At 43.8% G+C, this 16781-nt stretch overlaps 1 pseudogene across 1 annotated transcript; it reads right to left on the bottom strand.

Annotated features, from left to right (window-relative positions):
- Positions 1 to 3299: 3299 nt before the first annotated feature.
- On the bottom strand, positions 3300 to 9648 carry LOC308513787 (neurofilament light polypeptide-like; annotated as a pseudogene). Its single transcript has 2 exons — positions 9588 to 9648; positions 3300 to 4456 (listed from the first exon to the last, which is right to left on the bottom strand). The product of its transcript is annotated as a neurofilament light polypeptide-like (transcript).
- Between the last annotated feature and the right edge of the window lie 7133 nt (positions 9649 to 16781).

Genomic DNA, 16781 nt, shown 5'->3' with positions numbered 1-16781 from the left:
TAATATAATATATATATATTATAATATAATATATATATATATTTATAATATATAATATATTATATATTATATATTATATATTATAATATATATACATATATATTATATATATATTATATATTATAATATATAATATATTATATATTGTATATATATATTATATATTATAATATTATAATATAATATAATATAATATAATATATATATATAATATAATATATATAATTTTCTAACCCATTCAGCCACCCTATGTTTTTTTATTGAAACATTTAATCCATTTCTTTTAAAGGTTATTATTGATAGGTACTTGTTTGTAACCATTTTTATTCTTTATGCATATGTTCCTTCTTTCCTTTCTATTCTTGTTACAACAGTCCCTTTACATTTCTTCCATTGCTGGCTTGATAGTAATAAACTCCTTAGACTTCTGTGAACCTCCTTATTTCACTTTGAATTTTGATTGATAGCCTTTCTGGATAGAGTATTCTTGGATTCAGTCCCTTGCTTTGCATAATTTCATTCCATTCCTATCTGCCCTGATGTGTTCTGTTGAGAAATCATTTTATAATCTAACTAGAGGCCTGGTGCACAAAATTCGTGCATGGGGCAGAGGGAGGGTGTCCCTCAGGCCAGCCTGCACCCACTCCAATCCAGGACACTTTTTTTGCAATCCAGGACCGCTGGCTCCTAACCGCTCATCTGCTTGTCTGCCTGATCACCCCTAACTGCTCTTCCCTGCCGACCTGATCACCCCTAACTGCTACCCTGAGGGCCTGATTGCCCCTAACCACCTCTGCTTCAGCCTCTACCACCATGGCTTTGTCTGGAAGGACAATCAAAAGATGTCCTGTCTACCTGGTCTAATTGGCATATTACCCTTTTATTAATATAGATGGGAGACTCCTGCAGGTAACTTCATACCTCTCTTTTGCAGCTCTTCATATTCTTTCTTTGTAATTAACGTTTTCCATTGTAATTATGATGTGTCTTGATGTGGGTCTTTTAGGGTTCATCTTGTTCAGGACTCTCTGTGCTTGTGTGATTTTTTTCTTCCCCAAATCTTGGAAGTTTTCTGTCATTATTTCCTCAAATAGGTTTTCTATTCCTTTCTCCTCTTCTTGACTTTCTGGTACTCCTATTATACAGATATTGCTTTATTTCATGTTGCCCCAAAGGTCCCTTAAACTCTTCTCCTGCTTTTAATTTTTTTCTCTCCAATTGCTCTTCAGATTGGGTGTGTTTTCTGCTGTTTTCTATCTCACTGATTCATTCCTCCACTGCTTCTAGTCTACTGTTTTAACCTTCCATTGTGTTTTTATTGCTTCTATAACATTCTTCATTCTCCTTGATTCTTACATATGTTGTTGATTTTCTCATCCTGCCAGTTTAAGAACTTTATGACCCTTACTCTGAATTCTTTCTCTGGCATATTGCTTGCCTCCACTTCATTTAATTTCTTTTCTGGTGATTCAGCCTTTTATTTCCTTGGGGGTTTATTTCTTTGTCTCCCCATTTTTGCCATCACTTTCTGACCCTGGGCACCATGCTTGAGGTTTGAGAAGTTGAAGGCAAATGGTCCAGAAATTTTTAGACCAGAGGCTAGGTCTGCCTTGAATCTCAAGCCTTTATTGACTGTTCTCTGAGTTATATTCCCTCTTTCTATGGATCTGGTTCCTTAGTTATCTGCTTCAGATGTCCGGGGTTGTGGGTGTGTGTGCAGTTTCTCTGGTGTGTGACTCCCTGTGGGGACCCAGAGCCCTATTTCATGCAGTTTACTGTGTGGTCTCAGCACCCATGGCAGGGTGGCATCTTATGTCTCCCTGGCAGCATACTTTCAGTGCAATCCTTTGGCCTCTGGCTGAGCACACCAGATTGCTCTGGGCCACTCTGGCAATGCTCTCCTGTGGCCTAGAGTGGGGTGCATGCTGGATTGCTGTGGATAACCCCAGTCAGACTGTCCCAGGGACCAAGGTGGAGCAGGTGAGGGTTGCTCTGGGTCACATAGTCCTCATTTTCCTGTGGCCCAGAGTGGGGTGCACAATGGGTTGCTTCAGGTTTCCCTGGCAACAGGTCCCAGAGCTCAGGGTGGAGCAGGTGCTGAGTGGCTCTGGATCAGACTGGCAGCATGGTTCTAGGGCCTGGGGCAGTATTGGGGCCCAAGGGTCCCATGTTTGCACTCACTACAGGGGTCTGAAGCCAAATCCTGAGATGCTGGTTCCCGGGGGCTGGTTAGGAGTCCTGGTACAAAAGGTCACTCTGGTGAGTGCTCATTGAAGACATATTTTCTAATTTGGATGCCTTTTATCAGTTCTTGTTTAATTGCCGTGGCTAGGACTTCAAGTGATATGTTGAATAAGAGTGGTGAAAGTGAACATCCTTGTCTTGTTGCTGTTCTCAAGGGAAACACTTTGGGGTTTTCCCATGGAGTATGATGTTGGCTGTAGGTTTGTCATTTATGGCTTTTATTACATTGAGGTATGATTCCTCGATTCCCACTTTGTTTAGAGTTTTCATCAAAATGGGTGCTGAATTTTGTTGAGTGCTTTTTCTGCATCTATTGATATGATCATGTGATTTTTATCTTTCATTTTGCTTATGTGCTGTATCACATTTATTGATTTGCAAATATTGTACCAGCCTTTGATTCCTGGAATAAATCCCAATTGATCCTGGTGTATAGTCTCTTTAATGTATTGCTTGATATGATTTGTTAATATTCTAGCATCTGTGTTCACAGGTATATTGGCCAGTAATTTTCTTTCTTTGTATTTATAGCAGTAATATACACCCTGTGACTTCCCTTCCTGATTTGGGAATGGTTCCCCAGTTCTTTGAATATTTCCTGGCCCCTGATGTATTTTTTCTTTTTTTGTCATTCAGTGTAACTTTATTTAATGTTTATTGCACATGATTTGAGATCTTTAATTTCTAACCACCAAAGATTCAAAGGACTATTTTTTTTTCCATGAAGTTTAACATTAACATTAGTGAATTCATGTATTCATGTGTTTTTATTGTAAACATCTGAATTATTCACATTGCCATAGATCCTGAACTCATAAGCATGGACCATGCACAGGCTGGCAGCAAGCCAAAAAGCCACTCTGCAAGCAAACAGATACTCTGCATAAGGAGAAAAGTCATAGCACAACATTTAATGTCCAACCTGAGTCACCTCAGAATGTTACATATATTGACTTCTTCATTCATATAGTATCGGGAAATCAACTGCTTGGTTGGTGACAGGGTTGACCTGGTTTCAGGAGGATTATTCCTGAAATAATTAAGGAAAGGGGGGCTCAATATTTCTTCTTGGTTGCTTGCTCCTCCCCAGCACCTTCATCTTTCTACTCGTCCTCAGCTTCTTGGGCATCTTCTCCTTCACCTTCACCTCCTTCTTCCTCCTTTGTGTCCTCAAATTCTTCCTTGGCACCTTCTTCTTCTTCCTCTCCTTCCTCTTCCTCAGCCTCTTCCTTCTCCTTCTCCTCCTCTTCAGCTTCTCCTTCAGTGGAGGGTTCATCCTTAGCTTCCTCGGCTTTTGCAGCCTCAGAGGTGTCCTCCACCTCGATCTGCTCCTCCTGGACGTGGCTAGTGTATTAAGAACGGAAGGAGCGAGTGGACATCAAGTAGGAGCTGGTCGGTAAACCACCGTAGGCAGATGGGCCAAAGACTTGGGAACTCTGGGAGTAGCAGCTGGCTATGCTTCCCACGCTAGTGAAACTGAGAGTAGCTGCTGGCTATGCTTCCCACGCTGGTGAAACTGAGCGGGTCTTCTCACCTTCCAAGAGTTTCTGTAAGCTGCAATGTCAATGTCCAAAGCCATCTTCACATTGAGGAGGTCCTGGTATTCTTTTAAATATTGTGCCATTTCACTCTTTGCAGTTCTCAACTCATTTTCTAATTTGTTGATTGTATCTTGCATAGCACTATTGGCGTTCTGCTTATCCTCCAGCTCTTGCAGCTGCTTTTCCAGCGCTTCGTTCATGTCCCGGCATGCTTCCATCTTCGGGGTCTTGGCCTTGAACAGGCGGCGGCTCTCTGATACCTCATCCTTGGCTGCGCCAGCGCTTTGATGTTCTTGGCAGCTCTGTTGGTCAGCACGGTGAAGCGGCTCTTGAACCATTCTTCGGCATTCTGCAAGTTCTTGGCAGCCAGCTTCTCGTACTGGGCGCGGATGTCCTTGAGCTCCGCAGAGAGGTCGGGCTTGGAAAACACGTCCGTCTTCACAGAGATCTGAGCATACTGGATCTGTGCCTGCAGCTGGGCGAGCTCCTCTTCATGCATCTTCTTCAGAAAGGCGATTTCGTCCATCAGGCTGTCATGCGCTTTTCGAGCTCAGTGCCGGCAAGAGCCGCCTCGTCTGCACCTTTGTGCGCCCCCAGCAGCCGGTCCTCGGTGTCCTGGCGCTTCAGCACCTCTTCCTCATAGCTTGCCTGCAGGTTACTCCCAGCCCCTCCTGAGCCCTCCTAACGGGGTCCTGAGGCTGCACCTCCGATCCCGCTGCCCTCTCCTCGCTGGGATCAGGACACAGTGGGGAGGGTGCAGGCGTCACATTTTCACTAAAATGTTCAACTTACACCCGCTCCACCGGTGATCCCAGAGGTGCTCAGCCAGGATGGTCTGGGGTGAGATAGCCCCACCAGGCCTTGTGGCTACGACTTGGACTCGCTTCCTTAACCAGGCACCTGGCATTGGGTGGGCAGCAGGGGCGCTTTCTCCTCAACCCCTGCTGGAGTGGGTGCCTGAGGTTTCAGAACAGAACTCCGAGGGCCTCCCCAGGGGGCAGTGGCCCTGCGCCCGTCAAGGCTTGCTTCTCACACTTGCTTCTCACACTTGTTGAAAACCTTCTTGGTCCACTTGCCATAGTAATCAGTTCGGGCCGAAAGGACTGGGGACTCCAGTGGGCCTGAGGGGACTGGGTGCCGCCATCTTGTGGCTATGGGAGCCACAATATTTGTATCAGAGTGATGGATAATTTGCATATTACCCTTTTATTAGATAGGATGTATATACATACTAGTGGCCTGGTGCACAAAATTGGTGCACGGGGTGGGGGTGTTCCTCAGCCCGGCCTGCACCCTCTCTAATCTGGGACTCCTCAAAGGATGTCCGACTGCCAGTTTACAGGGATCGGGCCTAAACCGGCAGTCAGACATCCCTCTCACAATCCAGGACTGCTGGCTCCTAACCACTCACCTGCCTGCCTGCCTGACTGATTGCCCCTAACCACTCTGCCTGCCAGTCTGCTCACCCCCAACTGCCCCCCGCCGCCTGCCTGCTTGCCCCCAAATGCTCCCCCACCAGCCTGATCACCCCCAATTTCCCCCCTACCGGCCTGCTCGCCCCCAACTGACCCCCCTGCTGGCCTGCTCACCCCCCTTCCCTCCCCACTGGCCTGCTTTCCCCCAACTGCCCCCATGCTGGCCTTCTCACTCCAAATTGCCCCCCCCTCTCTGTCCTGATCACCTCCAACTGACCCCCACTGATGGCCTGCTCGCCCCCAACTGGCCCCTTGCTGGTCTGCTTACCCCCAATGGCCCCACTCCCCATCAGCCTGATCACCCACAACTGCCGTCCCATCCTGGCCTGATCACCCACAACTGCCCTCCCCTCTTGGCCTCTAATCACCTCTACCTCAGCCCTGCCACCATGGCTTTGTCCAGAAGAATGTCTGGAAGGTCTCCTGGAAGGTCTCCCAGTCTAATTAGCATATTACCCTTTTATTGGTATAGATAGAGGCCTCGTGCATGGGTGCGGGCTGGCTGGTTTGACCTGAAGGGTGTCCCGGATCAGGGTGGGGGTCCCACTGGGGTGCCTGGCCAGCCTGGGTGAAGGGCTGAGGGCTGTTTTCAGACTGGCCATGCCCCCTGGTGACCCAAGCTCCAAGCCTCTCCTTTTTTCCTTTTATTTTTTCAGCGCCTCCTTGAGTGGAGGCCAGGCCAGCTGGAAGCAGGTATCTGGGATTTATTTATCTTCTATAATTTAAACTTTGTAGCCTGAGCGGAGCCCAGGGCCAGCCAGGACAGGCAGGAAGCTTGGCTTCCTCCATCACTGGGGGCAACCCAAGCCTCCTGCTCGCTCCAGCTCCATGGCCGCCTACATCTTAGTTGGGTTAATTTGCATACTCGCTCCTGACTGGCTGGTGGGTGTAGAGGAGTGGCAGAGTGATGGTTAATTTGCATGTTTCTCTTTTATTAGTGTAGATACTGGTGCAAGAGTAGGCCTTCCTTCCCCCAACTGCCAGTACCGGCTTCCCACCTGAACTTCCCTCCAGCCGCCAGCAGGCACCTGGGACCCAGGCTTCCTTCATAGCCCTGGCTTCATCTGGAAAGACATCCAGTCTAATTAGCATAATACGCTTTTATTATTATAGAGTCCCAGTGCATGAAATTTGTTCATGGGAGGGGGTCCCTCAGCCCAGCCTTCCCCCTTCCACAATCCGGACCCACTGGCTCCTAACTCACCTTCCTGCCTGCCTGCCTGATTGCCCTTAACCACTCATCTGCCTGCCTGATCATCCCTAACCCCTCGCCTGCCTGCCTGATTATCCCTAACTGCTCGCCTGCCTGCCTAATTTCCCCTAGCCACTTGCCTGCTTGCCTGATCACCCCTAACCACTTACCTGCCTGCCTGATCACCTTGGTCTCTGGTCATTCTGGTTGTTCCACCATTTAGGTCACTGGGCTTTTATTATATAGGATGCTTCTGTATAGAATGCATATATGTTTACAAGGGTTAAATTTTCTTTTTAAACAATCCCCTTTAGTACTATGTAGTGGCCTTCTTTGTTTCTTGTTATGGCCTTTGTTTTGAAGTCTATTTTGTCAGATATGAGTATTGTTACCTGAGTTCGTTTTTTTTCTTTTTTTGTTTTTATTTGTATGAAATCTTTTTTTCCATCTCTTCACTTTCAGTCTCTGTGTATCTTTTGTTCTGAGGTGGTCCTCTTGTAGACAGCACACATGGGTCATATTTTCTTATCCTTTCAGTGACGCTATGACTTTTGAATGGAGCAGTTAATCCATTTACATTTAAAGTTATTATTGAAAGATATTTATTTATTGACATTTTTATTTACTTTATGCCTATGATCATCTCTCTCTTCTTTTTTTCTTGTTTTCAAATCAGTCACTTTAATATTTCTTGCATTGATGGTTTTGTGGCAATGTACTCCTTTAACCATTTTTTTAAAATTTTTGGTTCAGAAAGCTTTTAATTTCACCATCAATTTTAAGTGATAACCTTGCTTAATACAGAGTGGATTCAAGCCCTTGCTTTTCATTATTTTGAATAATTTATGCCAATTCCTTCTGGCCTGAAGTGTTTCTGTTGAAAAGACAGCTGACATTCTAATGGGACCTCTTTTGTAGGTAATTTCATCTCTCTCTCTCTCTCTCTCTCTCTCTCTCTCTCTCTCTCCTTTTAAGAGTCTTTCTTTGTCTTTAACGTTTGCCATTTTAATTATGATTTCTCTAGGTGTGGCTCTCTTTGAATTTGCCTATTGAGTATGATATTGGCTGAAGGTTTGTCATTTATCGCTCTTATTATGTTGAGGTATGATTCCTCTATTCCCACTTTGTTTAGAATTTTCATTAAAAAATGTGAGCAAGAAACAAAGAACATGTTTAAAGAAATAATGGCAGAAAACACCCCTAACCTGGTGAAGGGAAAAGTCACACAAGTTGAGGAGGCACAGAAAGTCCAATCAAAGACACTCCTGTCTCATCCACATATCTGCAGTCTCTTCAGTTTCCTCAGGTCCTTAGCTCTAGTAGGTCCAGGACAGAAGAGGCTACATCCACCTCCCTGGCCTTCAGCATAGTTCTTGCCCCTTGCTCCAGTAGATATTGCCTTAATAATAACACTAATGCTCTTATTTTTGTTTATTTGTTTGTCACATAGCTTTTATCCACTGAACAAGGATAAAAGACTCTATAAACATAATCACATAATAATTTTGAGAAATTGCTAGGCTACAAGTAATACACTATTGTTTTTGTTTTGCACAGGGATTACAAGTAATTTGTTAATGTTCATATAGAAAGACAGCAGAAGAAGAAATAAAACATTACTTCAGCCTCTGAAATCTGAAGAACACAAAATGCAAAGGTTAATGAACTCAGCAAATCATAAACTAGTGAATAAGACTGAACATATGGGCCCAAAAATCAACTAAATCAAGGCCCCAAAGTAAGTAAATTTGAAGCAATCTACATAAAAAATTCTATATATTTAATATAATTTAATCAAACTCACTTTGCAATGTGAAATCTGGCAGTATGGCTTCATTCATTAAATTTGGAATATGTCCAAATTGAATATGGATAGCCTAAGCTTGAATCAGTACAACTAGTAATCAATCACGAGCTTCTCAGAACCCAATACATTTGCCAATTGGAAGGACTAAGTAATGAGACAATGAACAATTTCAGCTTATTTGACTTTCAATCCAGTCTGACAAATACTGTATGCAAGGCACTGTGCTGCACAAATTAAAGGTAAACATAATCTTATAGTAATATAGTAAAATGAAATAATAACATAAGAAATGCAGACATAGATCTAGATCTAGATGATGTTATAGATATAGATTCATACTAATAACACACTGCAATAAAAAGTCAAAGCTCATCAAATAATAAGTTAAAGAAGACATTGATATTAACTAGGAACCTGGACAAACTTGCAAAAAGAAATGATTTAGATAAAGTCTTAAAGAATACACAGGTCAAAAATTGCAGCACATGTTTGGCAAAGGGAAAGAAAGCATGTTAAACAGGTGGGAGGGCCATTGAAAGTTTTTGCTGACATAGGATAACTGGACAATTATGCCTTGTCTATGTATCCTCCAAAGTTGGTAGGGACCTCAGTTTAGTTTGTCAAAGACTTAAGACCAGATTTCTATTCATTATTTGGAAGGAGAACAAAAGGCCAAAAAAATAAGCTCCTGCTGTGCTCCTAGGACCATACTCCATTCTACTCCGCAGCATGCTGCCCATGCCCACTAAGGCCACCATTCAGCAGCTGGTAGAAAGATGGCACTTAGTAAAGAGGAAAGTCTTCTGAGTGTATCTAAAGGAAATAGGGGAGGGAATGTTATTGGTGGGGTGTCCTCCATGTTCCCACCTATTGCTAGTGGAAGTGGGCTTCTCGGGATGCCACTGGAATAAGAATTTTTGGAGGCCCACATGGGAGGATGATGTATCATGGAAAGTGTCATTTCTGTAGAATTAAACCCCTGCATTTCCTAAGTCTCATCTCCCTCCATCCAACCAAGGAAAAAGCCCCTCTTCAGATGAACTAGGATTAAAACCAGTGTCCAGAGTTTTTGCTCCATATTTGCATAGTCCAGTTTAGCATCGGTCTCACTTAGCTTGTGTTCCCAGCTGCAGTTTGTTGCATGTAGGGTCTGCATGGCCATGGGCCATGCAGCTTTTAGGGCCACCTTTCAGGCTAGTGCACGGGAAAATGCAAGGAAGGAGGAGGAAAACAAGATGAACAAGAGAGAGAATTTCTTTGTCTTGGGTTTGTGCATTCCAAGTTTTCATAGGCTTGCAGAGGCTCTGTCCTCCACCCCAGTCACTCACCCCAGCCAATTTGTTCCAAGTTAGACTGAAAGGCAAGGATCTTCACTATGCAAATGGCCATCTCCCTTTTGTTGGAGCCTTTCCTCCAGTGATTTGCAGGGAGTGGACTCATGTTTCCCTGTGGAGTGTGAAACTGCAGCTTCCTGGTGAAGCTGCCCAGATGAACATGCTTATAATGTCTGGGTTACCCTTTGCCCTCTTCCTATTATTAATATTAATAACTAGCTAATTACAACAGTAACAACCCCCTCCCTCCATTTACAGAACACAAGTTCTTCATCTTCTTGTAACTGCTTCATGCTGTCAGAGGGGCATAGTCTTGACTATTGCAAGGGTTAAAGGTTCTCACTATCTTCCAGAGAAAGAAGGAGAAAGGTGGAATGGGAGTCTTTATGCAGGGAAGATGGATTTCGTAAAGTCCAGGTCAGTCTACTGTCCCTCGGAGGCAGCATAGGCAATGTCTATAGCAGTGATGGCGAACCTTTTGAGCTCGGCGTGTCAGCATTTTGAAAAACCCTAACTTAACTCTGGTGCCATGTCACATATAGAAATTTTTTGATATTTGCAACCATAGTAAAACAAAGATGTATATTTTTGATATTTATTTTATATATTTAAATGCCATTTAACAAAGAAAAATCAGCCAAAAAAATGAGTTCGCATGTCACCTCTGACACGCGTATCATAAGTTCACCATCACTGGTCTAGAAGAGGATGATGGTGTCTAGAAGATGATGGTGTCTAGAGGATGGTGCTGCTGGACAAGCTTGCATTCTTGTTGTATTCTAGAGGTGACAAACTTGGCAAGAAGGTTAAAAATGCATAATTCAAGAGTGAGGAGACTTATAGCAACTAAAGGTCTGGTAAGAGGTAAAAACCCATGTGATAAAGGGAAAAACTAACTCTACAGTGTTCCAGCTTAGGTTGGAGTAGTGGCTTCCTGGTAGAAGGTGCGTTATATCTATCTGAAAGCTCTTTTTTTTTCTACCAGACCTAACTTAAAATAAGCTAAGAGAATGTTCTAAGATGTCCCCTGTGAGAAACTGAAGCTTATACTGTGTGAACAAGCAATCAGACAAATAATGACATAGGCATATATTCTATGAAGAGAGCAGGAAGAACACACACAGAATACAAAGGTTAATGAACACAGCAAATCATAAACCAGTTAATAAGACTTCAGATGCAAGGCTTTTGCTGGAATGAAAGCAAGCAGTGACAATTTGATAGATTGCGCTGACAGTTTAGAGTTTGAACATCTCTTGTGATGTCATCAGGTGATAAGATCTGTATGGCATACATGGACATAGTCTTAAAAACAAAATTTTGAAGACTTAACTGCAGTGGAGTCTAATATTCACAATTAGGCATTGTGGTTTCAATTGAAATACATTTTCCCCTAAATTTGCCCTTATTTTATAAAAGACTGTATTAATTACAGCTTTAATTTGGTCTGATTACTTGCATAAACACACAAGAATAGCAATTGATCAAATCAATTATGCAGTCTTTTTTCAAGTTTATCTTGTTGGAATTTTCACAAGTAATATTTTTTTAAAAATATGTTTTTATAAATTTTAGAGAGAGAGGAAGGAAGAGGGAGAAAGAGAGAGAGAAATATTGATGTGAGAGGGATACATCGATTTGTTGCCTCCTGCACACCCTGCACCAGGGATAAAGCCCACAACCTGGGCATGTCCTCTGGCTGGGAATTGAACTGGCAACCTCTTGGTTCATGGGAGGACACTCAATGAACTGAGCCACACCGGCCAAGGAAACACACAAGAAATCTTTATATTGAGCTTTTAGTCAGCCCCTCAGAGCAAAGAAGCCAAGCCATAATTGCCATCTGGCTTTGTCTGCAATATCTCAAGTCCGTGAGGTCCCCAAAAATGTCTTGAGGGTTTTTCCTTACCATCTTTCAGGAAAGTAATCTTCCTTCCTTATCTGGAAAGATTTCATGATTCATGTAACCAAGCAAGGTATCAGGCCATTTCTGCAGCAGGCTTTGATTAGCTTTAGAACTCAATCTTAATTCCTTAAGGCTTTCTGGTGACATCCAGAGTCCAGGCACGTCTTTCTTAGACCTGGCATTCTAGTCAAAGTCTTAGAAATAAAACCACAGGTGAAGACTGGCCTTATTGAACTTACGCAAAGAAGTGTATCGCCGTGATTCACTCAGTAAAAATTGCCAAATTTTGGAGGAATAAGTTAGGGAGAAAACTTGTCCTTTTAACTGAGTGAAAAGAACCAAACTTTAATTGTATTATACAGCTAAAAGTAGGCAATTAGCAGTCCCTAGATTGGCAAACATATTTTATAACTTTTAGAAACATAGGCTCCTTGATTGGCAAACACATTTATACATTAAGAGACATACTTCCATGGATACAGGTATTATATAGCAACACTCATTGATTTAGCAAATCACAGGGAGACTAAATTAAACTGATTAGCTTAGATAGTTTCTTCCAGAAATTGCATTCTAAGAGATGGCCCAAATAAGACTTTTGCAGACCAGGTATTAGCACTTTAAAGGTAGACAATCCTTTCCTTGAAAAATCCAGAACTGGCTTTTAAAATGATTATGTGTTCTGAAAGAGTCTTTCCAAGCATTCTAAATGGAGATTGTAATACCTACTGTCTTTGGGGAGAAAAACCTAAATTCCATTCATCCTTTTGGAAGAGGAAGATACTGGTAGCTGAGGGAGAATGAACATCCCTAATACCCCCTAGCTCCTGTCACAGACTAAAATCTGGGATGGGCCTAGCTGATGTGGCTCAGTGGTTAAGCAGCGACCCAGGAACTAGGTGGACATGGCCCCTGTTGTGGGCTTGATCCCCATTAGGGGGCATGCAGGATGCAGCCAAATGATGATGCTCTCTTATCATTGATGTCTCTCTCTCTCTTTCTCTCTCAAATCAATAAAAATATATTAAAAATAAATAAATAAAATCCAGGATGGTCTGTGACCCCTTAGCTGCTGTGGCATCCCATGGCCATCCTGTCTATGCCAGTTGCAGAATTTGTCCATAGACAAATGCTGAAGAATGAGACTCTTCCTGAAGTGGGAAATAGTGGCAATGCAATTTTGCTTAGATGTGGAGGTTTGTTAACCCTGCTAACTCCTCCTCATGAGATATTGTGATGGCCTCTAACTTTACTGAAGGTTTCTATCCTTTCCTGTCTTGGGTAGACAAATTCTGGCCTTTAATTGGGCTAGAGGAGGGAAGAAAGAACATTCCCTATTAACTTGCTGAACAGAGATTTAACACCTGGGTCCTGGGGTTAAATTATCTTTTCTTAGGGATATTAATAAACATTTAGTCAGTCTCCAAGATTAGTTATAAGGATCTTTCATTTCCTGAGCACCTGTATATTTGAGGTTTTTCTTTATATAGTTTTATCTATGGAAATATTAACAAACAAGTATTAGTATTTGCATGAGCCAAAATATACAGGAGTTGCATTTGCAATAGAAGCTAAAATTTACCAGGGTTGCCTAACTGTGGTGGCTCTACTGTCCCAGTAACAAGTGATTGCCAGGGGCGGCTGCAACTCCTGCCTCCCATCAAGGTGGTTACCAGAGAAGGTGGGATCAGACTATAGCAGTTTGGGCTCGTAGGGGCGGGATCCTGCTGGCAGTTTCCGGTGGCAGCTGCAACTCACAACCCTTATAAACAAACCTGGTTGCCAAGGGAATTTGCTCCAGCTAACCAGTTCCCCCTCCTGCTCTGAGCGCACAGCCAGGAGATCTGAGATCCCTGACCTAAGTCTGCAGGGCTCCAGCCTGTACAACAGCCTGTCTAAAAAGAGGAAATGCCATAGCCTTGTCACGCAATGAATTCTGTGTCACAGGGAGGCAGCCACCTCCACTGCAAGGGTAGAGGCTGAGAGAAAAGTTTGGGGGCTTGGTGCTAGGCTGGTAGCCACACCCTAAGCACCCAGAGGCTAGGGCAGTCTTAGAAGCCTGTTATTTCTGGCTGCATGCAGGCACCTGGCATGTTCCAAATATGTGCACACATTCAACACTTTGCATGCAGTGGCACCATACCTCTGGGGCGACTTACAGAGGCATCTCCTGTGACCATTCCCTCCCAACCCACACTTTGGATCCTGTGTGCCCATGTTACTGGAGCTGCACTGGGTGAGAGGAAGCAGGCCCAAGCTTCAGCATTTCCAGCAATGCCAGAAACAGTGAAGGGCTGAGCTGAGATAAGGCAACAAAAAAATCACACAGAAACCAGGACAGGATAGAAAGAGATAAATTAATGATAAAACTCCCAGCCTAGGGAGGTGAGGTTTCATCTCACCATAATACTGGTCAGCTTTTCCAGGTTTTCTCCCTTCTGTGTGGGGGCCAGATGCAGGTCAAAATGGCAGGCTTGGAAGCTGCAGGCCCTTTTGGAGGGAAGGAGCAGAGAGGGATGGCTTTCTATGAGCCAATTATTTTCCCGTGTTAGTCCTATTGAGTCACCATCTGTTATTATTGTGGTGTCCTCTATGTCCCCACCTGTTCCTGGTGGAAGTGGGTTTAATTCCACAGAAATAATACTTTCCAGGATACTGCATCCTCTATGAATGCCTCGAAGTGATCACCCTAGTAAGTCTAGTACCCCCCAACACCATGCATAGTTATTTCAATAATATTGACTCTATTCCCCATGCTGTATATCCAGCTTCCTGACTATTTTGTAACTGCCCATTTGTACTTGTTGTTCCATTCACCTTTTTCAGCCAGCGCCCCAACAGCCCTCATACTTGGCAAGCATCAGTCTGTGCTTTGTTTCTATGAGTTTGTTTTTGATTGTTTATTTTGTTTTTTAGATTCTACATGTAAATGAAATCATATAGTATTTGTCTTTTTCTGTCAGACATTTCACCAGCATAATACCCACTAGGTCCATAAATGTCACAAATGGTAAGATTACTTTCTTTTTTATGGCCAAGTAAAATTTTACCATATATACATACCCTGTTTATGCAGTTGGACCCAGTTTGCTTCCATATCTTGGCTACTATAAATAATGCTGCAATAAACATAATGATACATATATTCTTTTGAATTAGTATTTAAACATAGTTGGCTACATACCCAGAAAAGGGATTGCTGTTGTCTTTTCATTTTATTGATGGTTTCCTTTGCTGTGCAAAAAGTTTTTAGTTTGTTGTAGTCCACGCTATCTTTATTATTTATTTTCTTCTACTCAGTTTGGGCTATGTTTGTTGTTCTTTTTCTAGTTCCTTTAAGTGTAAGGGTATATTGGTGTTTTTTTTTTTTGAGATTTTTCTTGCTTCTTGAGGTAGGCCTGTTATTATTTTCTCTTAGGACTACTTTTTCCTGTCTTCTATAGATATTGGGCTGTTGTGTTTTTATTTTCCATTGTCTCAAGGTATCTTTTGATTTCTTTCTTGATCTCATTGTTAACCCATTTATTGTTTATAACATATTATTTAGCTTCCATGTGTTTGTGATTTTCAGGGTGTTTTTAAAAATTGATTTATAGTTTCATACTATTATGGTCAAAGATATTTGATATGATTTAAATCTTCTTAAATTTATTGAGACATTTTTGTGTCCTAATATGGGGTCTATCCTAGAAAATATTCATGTAAACTTGAAAAGAATGTATATTCTGCTGCTTTGGGGTAAAACGCTCTGAAAATATCAATTAAATCCATCTAGTATAGTGTGGCATTTAAGGCAGCTGTTTCCTTGTTGACTTTTGTCTGAAAGATCTTTTCATTGATTCTAAGAATTGTGAAAGGTGAAGGTAATGATTGCATTATTCAGAGTGTGGGACATACTAGGTATTTGTTCTTATGACCTGGTATTATTGTAGACTAGAGGCCCAGTGCATGAAATTTTTCCCCGGGGGGGGGGGGTCCCTCAGCTCAGCCTGCACCCTCTCGAAATCCTGGACCCCAGAGGTATCAGGCCTAAACTGGCAGTGGGACATCCCTCTCGCAATCTGGGTCCACTGGATCCTAACAACTCACCTGCTTGCCTGCCCGATCACCCCTAACCACTCTGCCTGCCTGATCTCCATTAACTGCTCGCCTGCCTTCCTGATCTCTCCCAACTGCTCACCTGCCTGCCTGATCACCCCTAACCACTCGCCTGCCTGCCTGATCACCCCTAACCACCTCTACCTCAGCCCCTGCTGCCATGGCTTTCTCAGGAAGGACTTCCGGAATGACATCCAGAAAGTTGTTTGGCTGTCTGATGTAATTAGCATATTATGCTTTTATTATTACAGACTAGAGGCCCAGTGCACAAATTCATGTTCGGGTGGGGTGCGGTCGGCCTAACCCAGCCGTGGGCAAACTATGGCCCATGGGCCGGATCTGTCCCGTTTGAAATGAATAAAACTAAAAAAAAAAAAAGACCGTACCCTTTTATGTAATGATGTTTACTTTGAATTTATATTAGTTCACACAAACACTGCATCCATGCTTTTGTTCCAGCCCTCCGGTCCAGTTTAAGAACCCATTGTGGCCCTCGAGTCAAAAAGTTTGCCCACCCCTGGCCTAACCCCAACTGGGGCAGATCACGGCTGGGCCTGTTGGGAGGAGGAGATGGTGGGAGGTTGCCCAGCTGGCCCGCCCCAGCCAGCTGGGGAGAGGTGCTGTGGGTGATTATATGGTGGGCTCCACCCCTGTTTGGGGTTGGGAGGACAATTGAGGACAGGGCCAGCCATGGGAAAGTGCTGCAGCAGTGGGCCAGCTGGCCCCACCCCTGAATGGGGTGGGGTATCAACCAGGGGCCAGAGGTCTGGGGGAGGGGCCATGGGTGGTTGGCCAGCCGGCCCTGCCTCTGATTGGAGGGGGCCAATTTGGAGCGGGGTCAGGTGGGGGGAGGGGCTGAGTGTTGATAGGTGTGGTGGGGGCCCATTGGGGGTGGGGCCGGCTGGGGGGAGGGGCTTCAGGAGGTTGGCCAGCTAGCCCTGCCCCCTATTGGGGTGAGGGGTGCAATCAGGGGTGGGGTGGCCAGAGGGAGGGGCTGCAGGAGGTTGGCCAGCCATCCCCACCCCCTATTAGAGTGGGGAAGGCAATCAGAGGTGGGGCTGGCCAGGTGGAGGGGCTGAAGGAAGTTGGCCAGCCATCCCCACCCCCTATTAGAGTGGGGAAGGCGATCAGGGGTGGGGCTGGCCAGGGGGAGGGGCCATAGGAGGTTGGCCAGAAGCCCCACC

The sequence above is a fragment of the Myotis nattereri genome, assembly GCF_964212035.1.
Source record: "Myotis nattereri genome assembly, chromosome: 2".
NCBI lineage: Eukaryota > Metazoa > Chordata > Mammalia > Chiroptera > Vespertilionidae > Myotis > Myotis nattereri.
This window is presented reverse-complemented; position numbering and strand designations above follow the sequence as displayed.